This window comes from Rousettus aegyptiacus, unplaced genomic scaffold, assembly GCF_014176215.1.
Source record: "Rousettus aegyptiacus isolate mRouAeg1 unplaced genomic scaffold, mRouAeg1.p scaffold_m13_p_17, whole genome shotgun sequence".
In the NCBI taxonomy this organism is placed as follows: domain Eukaryota; kingdom Metazoa; phylum Chordata; class Mammalia; order Chiroptera; family Pteropodidae; genus Rousettus; species Rousettus aegyptiacus.
The window spans coordinates 15373190-15395473 of NW_023416292.1; the positions used below are offsets into that span (position 1 = coordinate 15373190).

General features: G+C 39.0%; 1 protein-coding gene across 6 annotated transcripts in view; it reads right to left on the bottom strand.

The window, feature by feature from the left end:
- Positions 1-21737, bottom strand: part of CEP350 (centrosomal protein 350) — a 116477-nt gene extending 94740 nt beyond the window's left edge. The window contains exons 1-2 of one of the 6 annotated variants that reach the window (XM_036234557.1): positions 11633-12106; positions 5685-5813 (exon numbers count right to left, since the gene is read on the bottom strand). The gene's annotated coding sequence lies outside the window, so the exon portion shown is untranslated. Of the gene's footprint in view, positions 1-5684; positions 5814-11632; positions 12107-21288 lie in introns of those variants that run through there. The other 5 variants (XM_036234559.1, XM_036234556.1, XM_036234555.1 and 2 more) reach the window with 5 other exon arrangements.
- Between the last annotated feature and the right edge of the window lie 547 nt (positions 21738-22284).

Consider the following 22284-nt stretch of genomic DNA (forward strand, 5'->3'; position numbering starts at 1 on the left):
TATATCTAATATTCATATTTATACCATACATTTGATTAACTTTTCTAAATATTAAAAAATGGTGTTATCTCTATGAATAAAACTACAGCATAAAAAAATTTCTCTCTTCCAGAGGGGGGAGGAGGGAAGGGAGAGATAGATGGGGAAAAAATTTAAATCATTTCTTCAATTTAAAAAATTAAATAATTTTTAAAAATTTCTCTCAAAACTCACTTTTACCACACTAAATGAGATATGGAATATATACATATACATATATACGCATACATATTTGTGAATATACATTTATTGAAACATAATATAATATGCCTGGCTTTTTTAAAAATTTGAGTATATGCTATGAACTGGTATCAAGGTTAGTGCACAAAATAGAAGTCTTCGGATGCCAGTATAACATGTCAAAATGCTCCTTCAGTCATAAAGTCGTCATATCTGCTAATTGTTTAATCTATGGCAAACAGGAACACAGAACACATCCTCTGAGTTTAATTTTTTATATATAATACTTTAAAGTCATTACCTCTCCCACTCAGGTTCTGTAGCTAGTGTTTAAGCCTATAATGATAACCCTCTCCCAAATCACCGACACATAAATTTCGAGTCATTCCCACTGCAAGTGCATTTCAGAGCAGCCACACCACACCACACCACACCACACCTTCCTCCAAGTCGCTGCAGAGCTGTGTCCTGAGCCTGCTTTCTCAAGCAGCTCCAGGAGACACACCTGGATGACATGATAAAAACAGAGATGCTGAGGCTCCACCCCAAAAGATTCTGAATCAGAGGGTCTGAGAAGAGGCCCAAAACCAATATTTTTACAGATCTACAGGGATCCCAATGCACCGCAGCTTTGAGAATTACAGCTCTAGAGATTCTCTTCAATTCTATTCTTTGAAGCTTGACACTTCTAAAAACACTGTTGATTCCATCAAGATGATCAGTGGCGAAAACTAACCCTATTCCCCAACCACCTGAGAACATCTCTTTCCCAAAGCTCCAGAATACTTGACAGCAACAATCCCTTTAAACTAGAAGCCAAAATTACAGACCTCTAACAATAAGGAGGTGACCATGAGGGCAGTTAATAATCACAGCTATCATTTTCTGTGTTCCTTCTACGTGGACCAAGGGCTGCATGGTTTTTTGTATATTATTTCTAATCCCCATCACAACCCATGAGGCAACTATCCATATGTCCATTTTACTGACAAAGAAAACAGTATCAGACAGACTACAGAACTAGTCCAAAGTCATTCGGCTAATATGTGACAGAACTGGAAAGGCACAGATCTCAATCTCTCCCTCAACCCTCTGAAAGGCTCCAATGGTCATTCATATAATGACTGTCATCATATTCAAACTTAGTCACCATCTGTAACACAGTCCCCTGTTCTTTCTTATAATTTTATCATGAGGCCCCTTGCATTCCCACCTAGATTCTGTCCTCTTCAGAACCTCTGTTCCATTTACTTCAATGTTCTTGAACTTCTTCTGGAGAATGCTCATTTAACCAACGTGCCTCAACTATTATCGAACTCACTCCAAAAGAAGGGGCTTCCTCACAAATATCTACAGGTGAAAGTTTTTCTTTTCCTCTCCCTCCAAAACAGGGTAGGTGAGATATTAAGGAAAACTTGACCCCCCTGATGAATGCATTCTTACACACTCATGAAAACCTTTTCCACACTCATGAGTGTTCCTGCACACTCGTGAAAACCTTTTCCTTAATCTGACCCATGCCATCTATTCATTTAACAAATATTTGCTGAGTGCCAAGTATGTAGTATGAATGAGTAGTGCTTAGCAGTGGGGATATAATGTGAAAAGAAGAAACATGGTTCCCACACTCAAGAACTCTAAAAGCTTGCTTGGAACGTTGATACTCAACAAATATTACAAATGAGATCAAAATAAATAAGTAAAAAAAAAAAAAAAAACGCAAGTGCTATAGAAACATTAACAGAAGGTACTCATCTACACTGTGAACTAGAGAGGAAAGTGCCATTTAATCTCAGGGCTAAAGGATGAATAAAGAATTTAAGGCGAAGAAGAGCTCTCCAGGCAGAAGGAAGGAGATGAGGCACAGCCCTCAGACAAAGGAGCCATGGCCGTTTAGGTCCCATGTGCCGGAGAGGGAAAACGAGGAGAGAGAAAGCGGGCGAAGGAAAGGAACGAGATCATGCAGAATCTTTGACAGGATTATATTTGCGTATTTAAAGAGTCAAGTGTTGGTTACTCCTCTCTTAAGCACTGACAGCTCTCAGAAACCAATAACACAGAATCTGTATCATTCCATTACACTGTCGCCTTACTATACTGCAAGCTTCTTAAATTTCAGAAACTTAAAAATACTTTTATTAATCATTTAAGTGACTCAAGAGTTTTATTTTACTACTCATTTTACAGTGAGTTTAACTGGCACTTTGTAGAGAAACAAGTTATTTCACGCAAAAGTTAAAACATAAATGAACAATACTGCTTTGTTCGGATTAAAGTCAAATATCAGAAGGACTAAAAATAAATATCACGAGGACTAAAAAAAGAAACTATATTTGACATAGCTCTATTTGCATCATATAAAATATAAATAAAAGCTTAAAATAACTTCCAAAGTTACCTAAGGATGACTCTAACTTGCCAAAAGAAAATGGAAACACAATTTCAGAAAAGCTGTAATAAATGATAAAAAAAGAATCTGGTTAAAGTGATATAAATAAAAAAGCAGCAAGGCCTATAAATCAAATAAGGATGCAACATTAAATAAGGTATCTGCGTGTTAATAGCAAACTTAGCTTAAAGCCAACGAAGAGTCCATACTTCAAGTTGTCACCAAAATACCTACTTGTAAGCACAGAAAACTAATAGCCAGAAAACTTAAAAAAGAATTACCATTTCACCTTCCCTCTTATCATGCAGGCTAAAAGTTCATAAATAGGGAGAATGGGGAAAGAACAGAAAAACTAACTTCTAGAGGAAAGGGGCCCTGAGAATACTTCGCGTGTTTCAAGGTCTCCCCACCTCCATGTCCTCTCAGCAAACTCCCACCATTAACTATGCTCTCTCTCATGTGCATCTCTTGCCTCCTGCCCTTTCCAGGTTCTTCCTATCGTCATTTATACTTAATCAAGTCTTCTTACTTAAAACAAACAAGAAGTCCCTCAACTGAGCACCCTCCTCCACTACTGCTGTTTTTCCTTCACAAACTTCTGAAAAAAAGTTGAATAGGCTCCACTTAAGAGATTACTTTTTAATCACTCTTCAAGCAATTCCAATGTGTCTGCCGCCATCATTTCTCTACCACTACCATCTCTCTGCCAGCTCTCACTAAAATTACCAAAGACTTTCATCTCCAAATCTAACAGGCATTTTCAAATAAAAAGTCCTGAACCTGCATGACCTCTTGGCAGCGCTCAGCACAGTTGGCCACGCTCTTGAAACACTCTTTCCCTTGGCTGCCATACACTTCACTGCTCTGATTTTCCGCCTCCTTTCTAGTTCCTTTTTCTTCTCCTTTGCTAGCTAGTTTTTCTCTTTAAATCTTAAGGTTGAAGGGAATTTGACGTTGGGCTCTTTTCTAACCCTATATTCTTCTTCCTGGGTGACTTCACCCATGTTCAAGGCTTCAAATACTACCCATATGCCAATGACCGCCAAAACTCCAGTACAGAGCTTATCTCTATACCCTCAGCCACACATCAAACTGCTTATTCCGAAACCTCAAAGGCACATCAAATGCAACATCTCCAAAAGTCAACTAATGGTTATTCCCAAAAAGCAAATGAGGTATTCCCTATTTCAGTCCGGCTGCACAAACCAGAATAATCTACAAGATGTGATTATACTATGTGGCCTCAAAGATCCTTTTCTACTCTGACTTTATAACCTATACCACCAGTTTTCAGTGTGGTACAGGGATCTCTAAGGGTCTACGAGAACTTTTCAGGGAACGGGGCTATCTTTGAAGTCAAAACTATTTCTATAATAATATTAAGGTATTATTTGTCTTTCTCACTCTCATTCTGAGTGTGTATAGTTGGAGTGTCCCAAAGGCTACGTAACACATAACATCACAACAGATCGAACACAGAAGCAGATTTGAGAACCGGTGTCTTCTATTAAGCCAGACATTTAAAAGATTTGCAAAATATCAAACAGCGTCGCTCTTTTCACTAAATATTTTTAGTTTGGGGAAAAAATGTAGTTATTTTTCATTAAAAAGGTATCTGTTAATATGTTGTGTTTACTGTTATTTTAAATAAATTAATAAATGTTTAAAAGTTCTAATACAGTGAATAACAAAACATACAGCCCACCTAAACAAAATCTCTTTGAGTTTTCAATAACTCAAGAGTATAAAGTGGTCATGACACTAAAAAAAGTTTGAGAAATGCTGATCTATACCTGTGGAATATACACAAATAAGATACAACATTTTGAAACAGTCAATTTTTCAATTATCTTCTAGCAGCAAATTTTCCTGTCACATTTATGACAGTGCTCTCATTCAGTCATATAGACTCATTCAGCTCAAGTATTTATTGGGCTCCGACAAGGTGCCAGGTACTAGGAATAAAAGATGAAAGAAATGACTTCATTCTGGCTCTCACAGAGAATATTTTCCATACTTTGGCTACGTTTCAGTTCTCTCGTCTCTATCAGACCCTATCAAACAACCATATCTGCCTGAAAGATTGACAAAAGACAAACGGGCAACAGTCGTACCAACTAGTCTCGACAGAAAATGGACAAATTTAGTAGGGTCCAGGCTAGAAAAAGTGGAAAACATTCCAGCTCTAAGTCAGACCTATCACACTGTTCTAAGTAAACAATAACCAACACCCCCATAATACGGTATAATATACAAATACAAATGACCTGAGAATTCAGCTTCACCTCTCTTCACATATTAAACATGAACCACAACAATTTCTTTAACATATATCAAGTTAAACGACTGTAATCCAGGAAATCCAGAATAAACTATGTTGTATTTGCTACCAATTTGGCTTCTGGAGTTTAGGCTGCAGGGTGAGGATCACAAAGAACACAATGTCCCCCACTGACATGAAGAAAAGCTAAATTTGAGCCTGACTAAAGGTACCAGGAGTCTTTTACTTATGGAGAACAGAAAACAAAAACAAACAAACAAAAACAAAACAAACCTAAAAATCGGAGGTTATACTTTGCTTTACTTTGCTTACACACATCTAGTTATCCTGAATAAATATTTACTCTTCTAAATTAATTTCAAGCAATATATCCCCATGAAGATGTCTTACAATTTGTCCTAAAGTGTAAAATTTTCACTACAAAAGCTTCCCTGATATGTAAGAAACTGTTAACACTGGTTAACTCCAAGGAGAGGGAGAGAGGGTCCAGGATAGGAAGCCAATTTTTCAGTGAATATGTTTTTCTGAATCTTTAAAAAGCTGATGCACTTATCACTTTTTTTTTTGGGGGGGGGGGGAAGAAAAAGAAGAAAAAATTTTTAAGTTTCCTTCCACATTCAATAACTTAGCTAATTCAGAGGCTGTTAAGGAAACAAAGACAACTACTTTTCCTTTCACTAGAAGCCTTTATTGACTCCCTGACGTACGCGGTTGCTCCCACTCTGCGGGTCCGCAGCACTTTACCACTCTTCTGGCCACCACCCCGATACTGTTATTTACAAGTCTGTCTCTTACATGGGATTGTGGGGATGTTTCACTCCTCTTTATGTCCCTAGTCCATGCACAGCATACAGCACACACTAGGTACTCCACAGCTGTATGCTGAATGATGCTGGTCTTATTGATAAGTCTCAGAATCCAATTCTTGAATGCAAAAAGGCAAAAACAAAACAAAATAAAACAAAACCATGGGTATTTCATACAATATGAAGAGGTTAACTATTCTTAAGCAGAAAATTCATAACATGTAAAAAATAAAGTAATAGTTATGTGTACATATGCATTTAATATTTTAAAACAAGTGCCAACGCCCCCAAAAGAGAATTCTTTAATATTCCTACTGTAGAGATTTAGAGAGAAAAACCTATGAAAAATTAATGAAATGAAGCCTATTAACTTAGAGCCAGTGCTATTACCCATAAATGATCTTTAAATCTAGTTTTAAAAAGGGAAGAACGCCACAATTCCATAAGCAGCTTTTACAAGTCCACTACAACAAAAACTTTAAATGTTTAACTTTTTAAAAATCACCAAACCAAGCTTACCATAAATCAGATTGTTCTGTTTGCAAAAATATCTTTTCTATTTGTAAAAATATCTCCTTTACATCATTGTTTCTCTACAGCATTTAAAATAATTCATCATATAAAAATGTAGCATCTACACAAATTTTCAGAGATTCGTCTAAAGTATACGTGTAATCCAACTTCATTTATAACTAATCAGAGAACAAAGGATATTAAAGCTGGAAGTTAGGGGTCATCTAGCTTCATATTTTTCAAATATGTAGTATGAGCCATTAGTAGGTAAAATCAAAACAAAACAAAACAAAACAACAATCTGGTGGGTTTGGTTTCTTTAATGAAACCAAGGGAAGAATTAAATTGAAAATATCAGGGTACATTGAAAGTAGTAAAGGTATTTTTTTAGTAAAACTTTCACTCCATTTTATATATAAGTATATATGAATATAATATGCCCATGGAAAATATATTTCTTATGACTAGGGTATCCTAGTCAAAAGAGTTCTAGAGGTTCCCAAGCTTTCTCAGTTCATAAAACCCTTACGATCTCAGTAATTTTTTCATGGTGCCCCTAGGCCAAAAAAAAATGCCTAACTATTCCATTTATTAGTAGTTAGGTCCACACGACTTAGTATTCGGGTCCTAACAACTTTGAAAAATATATAAGTTGAAACAAATAATATTACTAAATAACCACAATTACTTATTAATGGGATGTGTGCACCTAATAGACATTACACAACTTCTCACACCTTGAAATCACTTCGGACACCATCCCCTTCATTTACTGTTTCACACTGATTTGGGCACAGTACTTGCTTTTTATCACAGCAACCCCCCAAAAATCTACCTTTTTGAAGATATATTGTCCTTGAAAGTAAGGTAGCACAATCTCATGAGCACTGCCTCACATTAAACGTCTGGGCAGTGTCCCACAGATGTCATATGACCCACAGATATCCCACAGCTGTCAAATACTACTGTTTTCCTCGAAAACTTAAAAATTCCCACCGTGCTCATGTGAGTTCACTTTGGTGCTCCAAGCTAACTTGGGGCACGGTTTGGGAATTTGGGGCTTAAAAATACTGATCTGGCCTATGTGCTTACTTTCTAAGTTAAGAAATAAGATTTGTCACAGCTAGTAAAAAAATAAAAGAGATTTTCACAGATTAATTTTAACTATATTCTAAAATATATTTATATGATTGTATAATAGAAGAAAAATTCTGCTCCAATTTTTTTAGAAAAAAGGTTTCAAAAATTACAAAAGTGGTACTTAAGATAAACAATACAAAGTGTCTAAAGTAAAAAAAAGTCATTCATTCCCCTAGGGAAAATACATTTAATAAAAATAGTTTAATATCTACTCTTACAGACCCTTTCCTATGCATACAAATCAAAAGAAAATCAAACTACAATTCTTTGCCTATGTGTTTGTTTTTACAAAACTGAATCATATTCCACAGTGTAGTGCAACTTTTTTTTTTCACTCAATATTATATAATGAACATTCTTCCATGTCAGTACATAATAGTACATGCAAACACTCGATATGGTGCTTACTATGCTTAAAGTTTAAATATTAACTCATTTAATTGTCACAACAGCCCTGTGGGGAAAGAACTATAATTATATCCATTTTATGAGTTTAAGTAACTTGCTAATAGTCACAGGTAATAAATGATGCAGGAGAATCTGAACCTGAAAAGTCTGCTGCATGGTCACTGCGTTCAACAATATACTCACCTGCTTCTTGGAAGTAAATATAAATATCCCTCAACCTATTAACAAGTGCACCTCACAACATAAATATACTATTAATTTTAACTATTCTTCTATCAATAGACATTTAGAACACTTTCTTGTTATTTATAAATGTTAATGATATTTATTTGTAATGATGCTAATCCTTATGATTTGTTCTTATACGCTCTTACATTAATATTTGTGAGATCAACTCCTAGAAATGACTATCAAAAAAAGTGCACTTTAAATATTAATTTTGATAGGCAATACTAAATATCCTTCCAGAACATTGTTCCAGTTGTACCAATTTACAGTCCCAACAACAGAGAGGGTTGAAATTCCTTTTTAAGTTAGCAAATATTTTTAATTCATAAAGAAGAGTCTCTTTTGAGTTTTTAATTAACACTGATACAGCATAGATTGTTCGCAATTATCCTCTGATTTGATAATTATCTGACACATTAAATAAATATAGACTTAGCAGCTATATAGTCGATTCTTCATCCTGTTATGAAACCAACTATAGGTGAGATATTTCCCTTACATGAGATTCTATTTACTTACATATAAAATGTGGGAATTGGACTAGCTGGCCTTTAAGATTTAAAACTCCCAATGCTGTAATTAAGAAGTGACTTAAAGTTATTACAAGCCTATAATTATAGTACTAGTATAACAGGTCAGGGTCTTAAAAGTATCTATTTTCTTTAAGTTACAATAACTATTGCCAGAACTATTGCTAGGCAAATCATTGAAATAGTCATAAAGTTTTCAGGATCCACCTGTGGCTTCTCAGTGGCTTTTTAATTTCAAACTGTCATTCCCCTTCTACCTAGTGAACCTGAATATACCCCTGGAATATATTCCTACGAAGAGTTGGGGAGTGCCTAGGAACCATAAGCTAATGTTTTTGGCTGTTAAATATTATGCCCAAACCACTCTTTATAGTCAATTTAGTCAACCAATACTTATTGACTATTTTACTATGTGCTAGGCGGAAGGTGCACGATAGTTAAGAGGATCTCTAACATCATGGAACTTACGAACTGTTTGAGAAAGGCAAATAATCACCTGAAATAACCACTAGTAAATGTAAAGTTACACTTGTGATAACAACAAACAAAAAATATCAGTGCAGAAAAAAAATATTCAATCGTTCGATTATTTAGTTTATGTGGACTACTTGTGATACCAGAAATTGTCTGATGTTGAGGGGTGGGGGGAGTCAATAAAGGAAATGATTTTGGGAGCACCGTTCTAGTCTCTAGATGGGATGCTGCGCGATTCATGATCTCTTAATAAAGCCATTTAAATTAAAAAAAAAAATTATTTCATGATTTGCCCCACACTACAAAAACAGCAATCACAAGTGTGGATGGTCAGTTAACTTTTTAAGTCATCACTTGTTTCTACCATAAAATCACCAAGATGTTACTACTTTTCAGTTATACTACTGACCATATAGCTTAAATATTTCTTTTATGTAGAGTATAAGAATGTAAATGATTTGAAGTATCAAATATATCAGAACTATGAGTACCCAAACAGAATGAGAGAAAACAAATTACAATTCTTAGAAACTGTTCAAACAAAAAGTACATGTAGAAGTAAAACAATCCATTATCATAATTTATGACTTATTAACAATTACTATAAAAATACTAATATTTTTAAAGAACTGACAATCATCGGCATAAGGAGCAAGTGGTATGTCAAAATGAACAAAGTTAAAAATATTATTTTAAAATAAATGCCAGAAGCATCTATATTAAATTTAAAATAAAACTAGCTCTAGAATGTTAATTGAACTTACTGTAATCATTTCACAATATATACAAATATCAAATCATTATGTTGCACATCTGAAACTAATGTCAATGACAGCTCAATAAAAAAATAAATGAAAATAAAACTATTCTCAATCATCTGCAGAAATATGAGCAGCATTCACAAAAATACATGAACTTCCTTGCGTGTCACTTTCCACAACTGCAAAATAAGGATGATATGTGCCAAACCTACTTCACAAAATTGCTATGAAGACTAAATAATGTATGTGGAAGCACACCAAAAAATGATATCAGTTATTTTAGACAGCGGCTTCATTTTTGCTCCCACTATAACTCAGAGCAATTTAATAAATAATAAAATTGGTTAGATCAGGGACTTCATCGCCTTTCTTCTGTCCATGATATGGCAGAAGTGTTATAAAATGGGCAAAAGACTGTCAATCAGAAGCATTAAAAAAATTCCAAAACTTCCTAATTCATAAATTAATTACCCCACAGGAGGTTGGTTGTTAAGTATTAATCCTCTTACATAACATACACACTAAGTAATCTCAGAGAATCAGAGAAATTCTTTCACATACTAAGTTGTTTACATATTATAATTCACCATCATTACGCCCCGCTATTGACTCTGAAAAGAATGGGATACACATGTATTTATCCATGCATACAATGTATTCTAACTTGATGTTTATTTTCTGATTCGAGTATCTTAAATTCAATGCTTAAAGTGTTTAATGGTTCAGATTTATTTTATTACACTGGAGTTTGTCAATTTAGCACACCAAAACAAATTATTACACACACACCTGCCCATGCGTTTGAAGTAACTTCTACCACAGGTCTCACAACCAACTCTCCAAAGCTACAAGCTACTAGTAGCACACTGCTTTATTTAAAAACAATATTTTAAACTAAGACTTTTTTTTTAGGAGAGCAGTTTTCAGTGTTTTATCATTGCTTCTACGAACCTTTTTCGGATTGCTACTAGGCCTAAGATAGCCTTCCCTTTAAAACCCTTAAAATACAGGGCAGGAGGAGGTATCGTTAACATGGCAACATAACGATTAACGACTTTTCCAAATTCAAAACAAGGATCACCATCAAAACAAATCAGGTGGAGTACATGGATACTGATCACTCACGATTCCTGACAACCTGTTCTCTCCTATATGAAGGATTTTCCTACTACACTAAAGCCACATTAAAATCTGTACCTATGTGCAGATTCTTATCTGAAAACTAAAAATTCAGCCGAATGTCATCTCATATTTGTAACATTAGCTAAATATTATTTAGCCTGTTGGGCTACATTTAAAGAGAGCGCGGGGGGTGGGGGGAAGGGGAATGACAACTTTCAAATTGTAGAGCTTTTTAAACCTTCCTTCAAATCATTTGTTGATTAATTAATCGGTAGACTACATTCAGCAGCTGCTAGACGGGAGCAGAAGATCAAAGTTTTCCCCATACTTCAGAATGTTTATCCCCAGCAAAAAGGAACAGAAACTAGTCATCCTTGCCACTGGAGCCAGTTCCCCGGAATTTCCCAAAATATGCCGGATCTCCAAATGAAGAGACACTTCGTACACCAAAGGTGAGAGGTAGCTTACATCTTTTGCAGAAGAGGAGAGGGGCGGGGGAAGGGGACAGGCACTGGCAGGTAAGGAAAGAAAGCCCGTCTTCGGCAGGCACCGGTGGGACTTGAAACCCAGGTCTCAGGATGACCCTCTCCGCAAAGCCTCAGGACCCAGGGAGGTTCGCCGAGGGGGATGCCAGGCTGGGCCAGCGCCCCCCGCGCTCCGCCCCGCCTCTCTCGCCGCCACCAGGGACCCGGGACCGCGGACAGAGGCAGCGGAGGCTAAGCGAGCGCCCGCGGTCCCAGCCAGGTCCTCCCGCAGCTCACCTGAGAGTGTCGCCTCCGCCCTCGGCTCCCACGGTGCATCCCGCGGGGCCTGGCGGAGGGTGCAGTGACGCCGCCCCTACCGGCCCCAGGGCTGCCCGGCCTGGCCTCCCCGCTCCGGGGACGCACCGGGTGCCCGCCTCGCACCGGCTCCCGGGAGCCGCGGGTCTGCAGAGAAGGAAGGAGAGGCAGAAAGGCTGCCTCCCCTCCCCCACAGCAAGCCAGCCCCTGAGCCGCGGCTCTCTGCAGTTCCCCCTCTGGCGCAGGTCTGGCCCCGCTCCCCCGCCCGGGAGTCACTTCGGCAGCGGCGGCCCAGTCGCCATTACAGCCCAACAACTGACACGGAGGAGGAGCGGCGCCGGCAGCAGTGGCGGCGGCGGCGGCGCGAGGCAGGGCGGGAGCAATAAGGGGCCCAGGCAGATCTCGCGAGAACTGTCCCGAGACGGTTCCACAGGAATGCAACCTTCGGTTAGGGCCATGTAGAGTGTGGCCGAAAGGTGAAAGGGACATAAAATGAGGAGCGGAACCTCGAGGGCGCCATATTTAGTGTGGCAAAGCTTGAGTCTTGCAGGGCTCGGGAGGAGGGAGGAGCCAAAGTAGATCCGCAGCGGAGACCTCCCCCCGCCCTCTTTCCTCTGACTCTAATTGGGCCTTCTGGCTGCGCATTTCACCCTCCGCCGAAAAAAACAAGCTAGAGTGGGGGTTGACAAGGATGAATTCGAAGTCTAGAAATCGCACCTTCTCAGAGTTTACGATGTTTCGCCAATTGTCCAAATAAATCTTCTTTACCCCCGTCATTTTCAGAGTAATCGAAGCTCTGCGGCTGCTGCAGCTATCCACTGCTGTCACTGTGGCCGTTTTATTCGCAAGGGTTACCGTTCTGTTCAGCATGCCCTATGCCTAACGGCTTAAGACTCCAGAGTAAGTAAGAGTATCCTCCCGTTAGGCGTTGGCATTGATATAACTGGGCTTTGAGACTCTCTCTGTGATCGGCGTATCTTCTAATATCTTTATCCTCTTGCCCCAAGCTCTGCATGGTGAGTTCCAGCATCTGTCAAGACTTAGCTTAAATGACAGCTCTTCTGCAAATCGTTCCACCTTCCGCTAGGTGTTCACTGCACACAAGCTGCCCACCCATCACTTTCCTCCACCGTCTGAAGTCGAATTTCTATTTATCCAGAGACCGTTTCTCATCTTTAAGTATTTTGAGGATTTTTAACTATCTGTTATCTCTCTACGCCCCAACAGGGCCCAATAGCACAGTAACTAGGACATCGCAGGTGCTCAGTAAGTGCTTGCTGAGTAGATCCAATCACTAAAAGCAGGAGGCAGTAACTGCCACCTCTTTGGAGGGCCTGTACCTGTGCCTGAATAGGAGGTAAGTGGACATACAAAAATTTTGCACTTTTGTAAAATATGTACTGTGTCTCCACGAAACTGTGAAGGGAAGAACAGGAAACGTGGGTATCCCAATAGTGCAAGTAGTAGCAAGAAAACAAAATAAAGAGTTATTTAGGTTTTCCACAATCTTTCTATGTAAAGCAATGGGATATATGCTTTTTACATTATTGTACTGAGTTTATACAACCACTTTATTAAGTATTATAGTCATTTTTTCAAATAGAGGAAATAGGCTCTGGAAAGCTAAGTAATTTGCCCATCAGTAAGTGGCAGATATAAGACTCAAGGTCTCCCTTACTCCAAAGTCTGTTTAAACTTTTCCATCTTCATGCTACTTCCTGGGCAAAAGAGAAAATATCAAAGTTCCTGTCACTACATGCGGAGCAATATTACCCTCTTATCAGCCTATGAACAATTTTCACCTCTGATCCTTGTGCTGATCCCTGCCCTCTCCTTCACCTCCCGGACACCCAAACACATCAACCTCTCTCCTTTCCAACATCCCATAACTCTTATTGTTTATCCCCAAAGATTAGCTCTTGAGAATATTAAGCTTTGTACAATATACTCAGTTTCGTGAGTGTAATTAATCTGGAACAAAATTGGAAGCTTAATGAGAAAAGTTTTGTCACCTTTCTCAATAGTTTCCACAGTGCTAGGCACATAATAAGTGTTAAATAGGGGTCTACATCTTAGTAGACACCAAGATTGGATTTTTTTGCACTTTATAGTCTTTGTTGATTACTATGGCTTTGACTCTCAACTTACTTTGTACAACCGGACCTTGGCTCCAAACTTTGGAGTAGACTCTCCAATTTTCTTTTACCCACCTCCACATAGATACCGAAGTCACCAGCACCTCCACCTCCCAAATGAAGCTAACTCTTCCTCCCAACCTGTTTTTCCGTTACTGGCCATTGCAGAATACCCTTCTGAGAACTGACAGGCTCGAAAGTTTAGAAATATTAAACACTATCCTCTGTACTTGCTCCTACATAATCAGTTATTAAGTCTCTAAATATCATTGATATATATTTTATCTACAGTAGTCCCCCTTATCTGCAGGAGATATGTTCCAAGACTCTCGAGTGGCTGCCTCAAACCGTAGATAATACCAGACCCTATATATACTATTTTTTTCTATATATACACACCTAAGATAAAGTTTAATTTATAAATTAGGCACAGTAAGAGATTAATAATGATGATAATAAAATAGAACAATTATAACAACAAAATAAAGGTTACTCGAACACAAGCACTGTGATACCACAACAGTCAATCTAATAACTGAGACAGCTACTAAGTGACTAATGGGCAGGGAGCACATACAACATGGATAGGTTGAACAAAAGGATGATTCACATCCAGGGCGGGATGGAGTGGATGGCATGAGAGATTTCATCATGCTACCCAGAACAGTGTGCAATTTAAAACTTACAGATTGTTTTATTTCTGGAATTTTCCATTTAATGTTTTCAGATCATGGTTGACTGCAGATAACTGAAACCATAAAAAGCAAAGCTGCAGATAAGGGGGCACGACTCTTCTCCCCTATCGTCCAGTTGCCACTGCTCTTCTAATTCAGGCTCTCATTTCTACTGCCCAAATGATGGCAGTTGTCTTCCCATAGTTCAGCTTGAGTTTTGTCCCTATCCTCCCATGGTAAGTAAAAATTCCTCACTACAGTCCTCAAAGTCTTTCTCAGCCTAGCTTTCTATCTCCCTGAAGTAAGGCAGCACAAAAAAACTAGCAAGGGTAGGGATGTGGTATCAAGGAGACTTCAGTTCAAATCTTGGCTCCATCTCTTATTTGCCCTATGACCCCTCAAAAACCTCCTTTTCATTGTCTATAAATCAAGGCCAATCTATCTACCTCGTAGGGATGTCTTGAAAATTAGAAATAACATCTGACGAGAACCTGGCGCATAAAAGATAGAAACAAACGGTTTTTATCTTCCCTAGTTGGACGTGAATTTGAGCCAAACTGGATGTCAGACATGGCCTGCTCATTCCTACCTCTAGAACTTTGTTCCCTAACTTGAACCATGTATCACCCTCGTTTACGATTTCTGCCACATTCTTTAAGTGCAAACTCAGGAAAAATTCCATGACTGCTCACACTTTGCAGTGCCTTCCCACCCCTGAACTCCACAATGTTGTGTATCTCCCTGAGGGCTGTATCTACTATTAATAGTTCTGCAATTATCTCACACTTCATTTACACATTAAACTGAAAAGCACTTTGTCTCCTTCAGAGTGGATTATGAGCGTGAACTCTGGAGTCAAAAAGGCCTGGATCAAATCAAATAACTTCAGTCAAGGTCCTTAACCTCTTTGTGCCTCAGTTTCCACATTTGTACAGTGGAGATTACAATAGTACCTACTCCATAGGGTTTTGTGAGGATTAAAAGAAACAGCACAGGTAAAGGAAATATCATGGTACTTGATGCATAGTGGGTGCTCAAAAGTGTTGGTTATTTTTACTATTTTTTAATAAACTGAATACATGCCTCGCATATACTAGGCACTCAATATTTGTTGAATTGAATGTTTGTTGACTTTAATTAAATTTGGGGTGAATAGCTACATGTTTTCTCTCCTGAGGATGTGAAATTTGCCATTGATTTCCAGACATAACAAACTGAGAAGTGGAGAGAGACGGCTATGGCGGTACAATGATGTCACTCACTATTCGAAGTGAATTGAGTAACATTATGTGTCAGGGTTGGTCAAAGACATTTCTATTGAAATGTCAAGCGTAACTGCCACATCTGATCTGTAATCCCATCCACCATCTTTTCAATTATAAATTCAATCATTTAGTTTGCGAATCTAACAAACTATGCAGTTCTAACCCATTATGCAAACACCAAATTTAGTGATGAGTTTGCTGGTTACTTTCTTTTTCTCCGTTCTGTCTTTTGGCTTAGTCTTGAACCTTTCTAGAGCGTTTGGTGTTCTGATGTGAAGAATTGTGGAAGAACTAAAATCGATCAATAAGAACTTTCTTCGACAAGAAAATACAGTCGTTTATCTTTATACATATATAAATATTTGTGTGTGTGTGCATGCTGTGTGTGCATGAGCATACAAGCCAAGGAAATGTTAGTCAGAGAAGTCTCTCTCACTAAAGGAGACTAGAAATACCCCTGAAGACAGCCTTTAACTGCATTTGACTGTAACAAGACTGGCTGGAATTTTTGAATGAAGTCCTAGAACAAACTGATAGTGGCAACCAGTGTAAGTTGTGAGACAGGCCTCCAAGAAGCACATTTTCAAAGGAGCAATATAAGACTAGTTATGTGATTCCTGCGCCTCACACGCGATCCTTGCCCTTGGTCACTGATATGAAAGGATTGAGAAACTGTAGATTCAGAAGATTTGAGAGGAAGTTTGTTTGGATAGAACAGGCAGTGGGGTGCGGAGGTAGCTTCTTCCTTACCTCGAGCTAGTGAGAGGAGCTCTGAGGAGACAACATGGAGAACTCAATGTGGGCTTTAGATTCTGGGAGCCTCAGTCTGGACTCCAGCCTAAAAAAGGTACAGCAGCCTCGTCATCTGAGGAAAGGAGGCCGCCCACCAAGTAAGTGTTCCTGCTCCAAAAGGGGTCAGAGAGTAGTGAATTCCTGGACCCGATGTGGGACCTGAGGTAGGAACCCATGTAAATAGTATTCTGCTATTTAAGAAGAGGCAGGAGACATATGATATTTCTTCATACATACATAAAGGACCTCTACGGAAATGCAGAAGAGACTGCTAATGCTGACTGGCTATGCGGAAGGGAATGATGGTCAGGAGTGAGAGAAAGCTTTACCCATCGGACTCTTTTGTACTTTAAAAATTTCGAACCATGAGAATATACTAACCATTCAAAAATATTTTAAACAAAAATTAGGAATTTTCCTTTAAAAAAAAAAGAAATTAAAATGGAAGAAATTTTTCTATGGGGGTAGCATGTCAGGGTGAGTGGAACCCAGAATGAAGAGTACGTGGCTGGGGCAGATGAGGGGGTATTAGGAGTGGCCAGCTGAAGGAGGGGCAGGGCACACATCCAGGGAGATGCAGAGGCCAGGAAGGAAAACCTCTAAAGAACCCAGAGAGATACTCTAAGAAAGATTTGGCTTCAAACATCTACCAAGCCTGGGAAAAGCAAAGCCACCTTACGACAGTTACCAGTCAGGTAAGAAAGTTCTTGCATCCCCTCCAGCTCTTCTCTGCCTCCCCGGCTGCCTGCCTTCCACCCTGGGCAGGGTAGAAGTTGTAGCTAACAAACCTGAGGAAACAGAGATAGTCCAGACAGAAAAAGAGAAAACAAGGACCACGCCCCCTCCCTGGAAGGAGACTGCACAGGTGCAGAAAGCATTTGAATGTTGATTCATATATTGGGCTGGATATTTAATTACTGATTTAACACTATGTTTGTCAGCTAATGTGATATGAGACTTCTATGAACTAAAATTGATCAGAAATGTCATAGGACTAGTCCAAAATTTATCTAGCAGTAGAGAAGGATTTCCCCCACAGAACAGATGTAGATGGCCAGCGGAAGAATAAAATAAAGTTTCTTTTATCATTGCTTACACCCCTGAGTCTCGCTATTCAGCAGGCTATTAATATGACCTTTACCAGAAGTAGATAGAGATCCTAAGAGAACTTGAGCCAGCAAAGAGGGACAGCGGAGTTAGAAAGCACGAAGCCAACCAGAGAAGCACCAATAACATTCCACGAGCAAGACTGGAATGGTCAAAAATGGGGAAACAGAGAAGAAGGAGATTTAAAACACAATAAACAGACACGGTCCACCTTTGGAACATTGAATAAAAGGAATAAATAAATAAATTGAAGATTAGGAGCAACAGTCCAGAAAAGTTCAGTAAAAAAACTAAAACTAAAACCCCATTTTTTAAAAATAGCAAGATGCTATACGTCACTAGCAATCAGGGAAAGACAAAATAAAACCATAATAAATCATCTCACATCCACCAGATAGGCAAAGGTCTTATAATACTACATATTGACAAAGATGTGAAACAATATGGAAATTTTTATTCACTTTTGAGAGACAGAGAGCGAGCGAGCACACCGGCAAGTCTAGCATCTGAGGGTTGCCCGGCGGGCTGGAGACCCAGGGAAGAGCCGATGGTGCAGCGTTCGTCTAACAGCAGTCTGTTGACAGAATTCAGAATTCCCCCTTTTTCATGGGACCTCAGTCTGTTTTCCGTTACGGCCTTCAGCAGATGGGATGAGACCCATCCACATTATGGCAGGTGATCTGCTTTACTCAAAGTCTACTGATTTAATGTTAATCTAAAAAAAATACCTTTAAAGCAACATCTTGACTGTATTGGGTAACGTGGCCTAGCCAAATTGGCACATAAAATTAACCATCACACGAGCCTTTAAGCCACCCCAGCTAATATCAAATGGAGCAGAGACAAGCTGCCCCACCAGGTCCTGCCCAAATTGTAGACTTGTGAGCAAAATACTGTTATTTTAAGCCAGTAGGATTTAAAATAATTTGTTGTGCAGCATTAGTAATCGGAAGTTAAATTTCTAACCCATAGTTAGTCTATTTGTATATGCATTTGTAATGTCATTCACTTTCATTTTCACATTTATTTTAGGCAGGAGTGATCCTAAAAATTTATCACAACCAGTAAGGTTAAGAGCTAGTCAGAATGGAGCAGGGTCAGAGGCCCCCCTCACCTTTGGGGCTGGGTGTAAGGCTCCCTGGTTCTTAGATCTTGGGAATCAGTTTGCAGAGACAGCAGCTATGTAGTAACCCATGCGGAACTATTTTAACATTTAAACAAACAAGCCAGTGCAGACCAGATAGATATCAACTGAGAATTAGGTTTGATACCTTATTGTAGTGTTTGCAGTGGGCTTTGGCCCATTTGTTTAATCATCCTAACAGCCCTAGAAGAAAAACATGGCAAGAATTTGCCTTTGGTAAGAATGCACTGGCCTCCCTAAGTAGAGTCCATTTTTCCATGGGGAAACTTACAGGTATAAGTTTATGCCCAACAATATGGAGTTTCTCATGATGGATGCCACTCAGTCCTGGGGTCATGACAAGGCTCAGAGAAATTGCCTTGAGATTCTGCACAAGGGCACACGACGAGGCCTATCGCTGATCACAAGTATCAAATGTGGAATGCACGTTAAAGTTTTTTGAGAATTCAGCCATTCATAGTCACAGATAAAATATGCCAATAAGGCAGCAGTGCTTGTCTATCTCATTGAAAAAGAGGAACTTGAGATTTGAGCCATGGCTCAGAATCTCACTGTTCTTAATTGTGAAAAGTTACCTGATCATTGCAGAAAGCCATAGCTTGGAAGAAAAGAAATTCTAATTAGACGGGGCCTAGTAAAATTAAAAGAAAGCCCTTTACTTCACTTAATTTACTTACAACCTCTTGTTGAATAAATATTAAAACAGATTGTCTCTGGCTTATTGCTAGGTAAAAAGATTTACCCCTGTCTGGGAAAGTCAAGATATCACCCTTAGGAAAGAGATCAGAGATTTTCAATGTACGTTGCAGCTAAATGAATTTATCGGGAAACAATCCCAAACGAGCACTTATTTTTGGATGGTCCGGAAATTTATTTTCTAACTTAAAAAAAAATTTTTTAAATGCCTACTCCGAATAATCTATACATACAATTAACATTGATTTTGTATGAGCCAGTTGCTGAGAATGAAATGCTTGTGATGAAATACCTCAGGGCTGACAAGGGCTTAAACTTTCATACTGGGGCAGGGCATTGTGATCCACCCCACATCTGATTCCAAACTCTCTGCCTGCACTGCTTTGCTCTGTGAGTCTAGAGTAAGGCGTTTAACCTGATGGACCTAGCGTTGGCGGGGATTCTGGTTCTAAGGTATATATCTTTTACCCACAGGATGTGACGTGAAGATTTGATGGAACTATAGGGCAAACAGTTAAATCAGTGGTAGGACCTACACTTTCTTCCCACCCTGTTTTTGAGTTATTGGTTCATAATGGTTGGGAAAGGTAGCTAGAATGTAGGAAGTAAATATAATGTGTGAAGTTGACATGAAAAGGATAAGCATGCCCTTCTTCACGATCACAAATAAAACATAAACCTGGTTAACACCATGCCATGCACTTAGCTCTAGCCATTCATAAAAACTCATTGGTTGGATGGATGGAAGAATTCATTCCATCAATGAAGTACACTAAGAGAACTAGCTGGAAATCTAAGGCAGCACAGAATCCACTTTCGTTCAGTTCAAAGTAGCTTTTCTGGGAGAGAAGTATCTGGAAAATCGTTTCAAATCCACATTTCACTTTGGACGGCTAATCCCTCCCTTAAGAAGAGTACTGAAGTTCTCTTGAAATAAAGCCAGGCACTGGAGTGAGTGAGTTTCTTCCTCTATTTCTGGTAAATTTGAAAAGCAAACCAGGATTTAGCACAAACTCGAGGCTGACTTTTTATAGAGCATTAGAATATCAAATTCATGTATCGTAGCGATTGTGAGACACTGGAAACAATGGGTACATCTCAAAAACATCGTTGAGTGTAAAAGCACTGTTGAGTATAAAAAACAACTTGCTTAAATGATATCTGCAGTCTGATGTTTATGTAAATAAAAACCAAAATAGTTCTATATATATTCTGTGGGCACAAAGAAGTTATAAGCTCTGGTATTAGGGAGCAGATCTGGATAGGGTGAGGCTGATTTTTTATCATTTTATTTGCTATGATTTGCTTCCATCTTGTTAGGTTTCCTCAACAAGATTTGTGAACAAGACAACGCATGTATTCAAATCCACGTAGTAAATCTTTCCCCTTTCCCCCCAAATTAAGTTTTGTGCATGTTAAGAACAAGAGTACTTCTGAAATGTGTGATTTTAAAATGTTCTTAAGCTTTAAAATTTATATTTTCCTATATTCCGCGAATCTTCAAAGATTAATCTTTAATGTTGAGTGCCTCTTTTTATGTCTTTTTTTTCCCCCTATTGGTATTCCTTTAAAATAGCTTAGCTAACAGACATGGTGATTCCTTTACTATTATACAAAGGCAACCCCTTTATCTTAGAACACTCTTAAAGAGAAGGGCGTCTCTCTTTGGAGCATCTCTATGTTTCGATGCTGATTTATGGACTAGGGATAGAAATGAACTAGGCCACGGAACATCCTACAGCAAGACAGCTGCAACTTAAAAAAAGCTGAAGAAGATAAGTCAGAATGAGGTTATATGTTGTAAGGGGTGAACCAGCTTACTTACAGGTGGTGGAAAGTTTTAAACTCTTGACAGGAGATTTTCTGTGGGGCCCTTCCAAGAATAGAAAAAAGGCAGCTGGCTGCCCGGGCTGGAAGAAGTCACACAGGTTTCAATGAGGCTAATCAGCCACTGAAACACTCCTGGAATTCTGGGACCGGGTGCTCCCCACCTGTTGAACGAGCAATGAGAACATGTGAGCATTTGGTTACAAATCCTACCGCATTAACAGAAGGCCTGCAAAATAGTACAAGGGGCAAAAGCAGCTGGAACTGCCTGGCAGAAAAAACTGACAGGTAGAAATAAGAGTGGTGGTGAAGAGGTAGCTGGTTTGGCAAACAGAAGCGATTGATTATTAAACATGAATTGAAAAATTCGGCAAAGCAAACATATATACTGTTCCAACATATGCTGATAACTATTTTACACATATAAGTGATTATAACTAATACTAATTAGTTTACAGTATGCAAGCGATTATGACTAATACATATGCGTCTTATATAATCAATGCATTATGTAACTTATATTTAAATAACCCTTGTGTAACTTCTGATAACCTGATAATTCACACGCGTTGCTTTAATTCTTGTCCAAACCCGTGCCGTATTACCATCGTCCTTTTTTCCACAGATGAGGAGGCCGAACTGCGGAAAGGTAAAGGGACTTTCAGCCCCAGGGTTGGACGGTGGTAGAGCTGGAACCGGAACCTCCGTCCTCTGGACCCAGAATGTGTGCCTGTGCCGCTGCGTGGCTTGCTCCTCAAAGGAGTGATGCGTTCTTCAGGGAGACACGGGGGCGTGGGTCTCTGGGCTTTGGCTGAACTGACATGATATGTGACCGAGGGGCACATAGTTCTGTTTGCTGAGTTCATGATTCTTCTCTCCCCCAACTCCCTAGTCACCTCTTCGCCATCCCACAACGGTGATAAAGGAAAGGATGTGTCTATGGAGGTTTATATGCGACTCTCTGCTCCAAATTAACTTGATCTCCTGTCAGTCA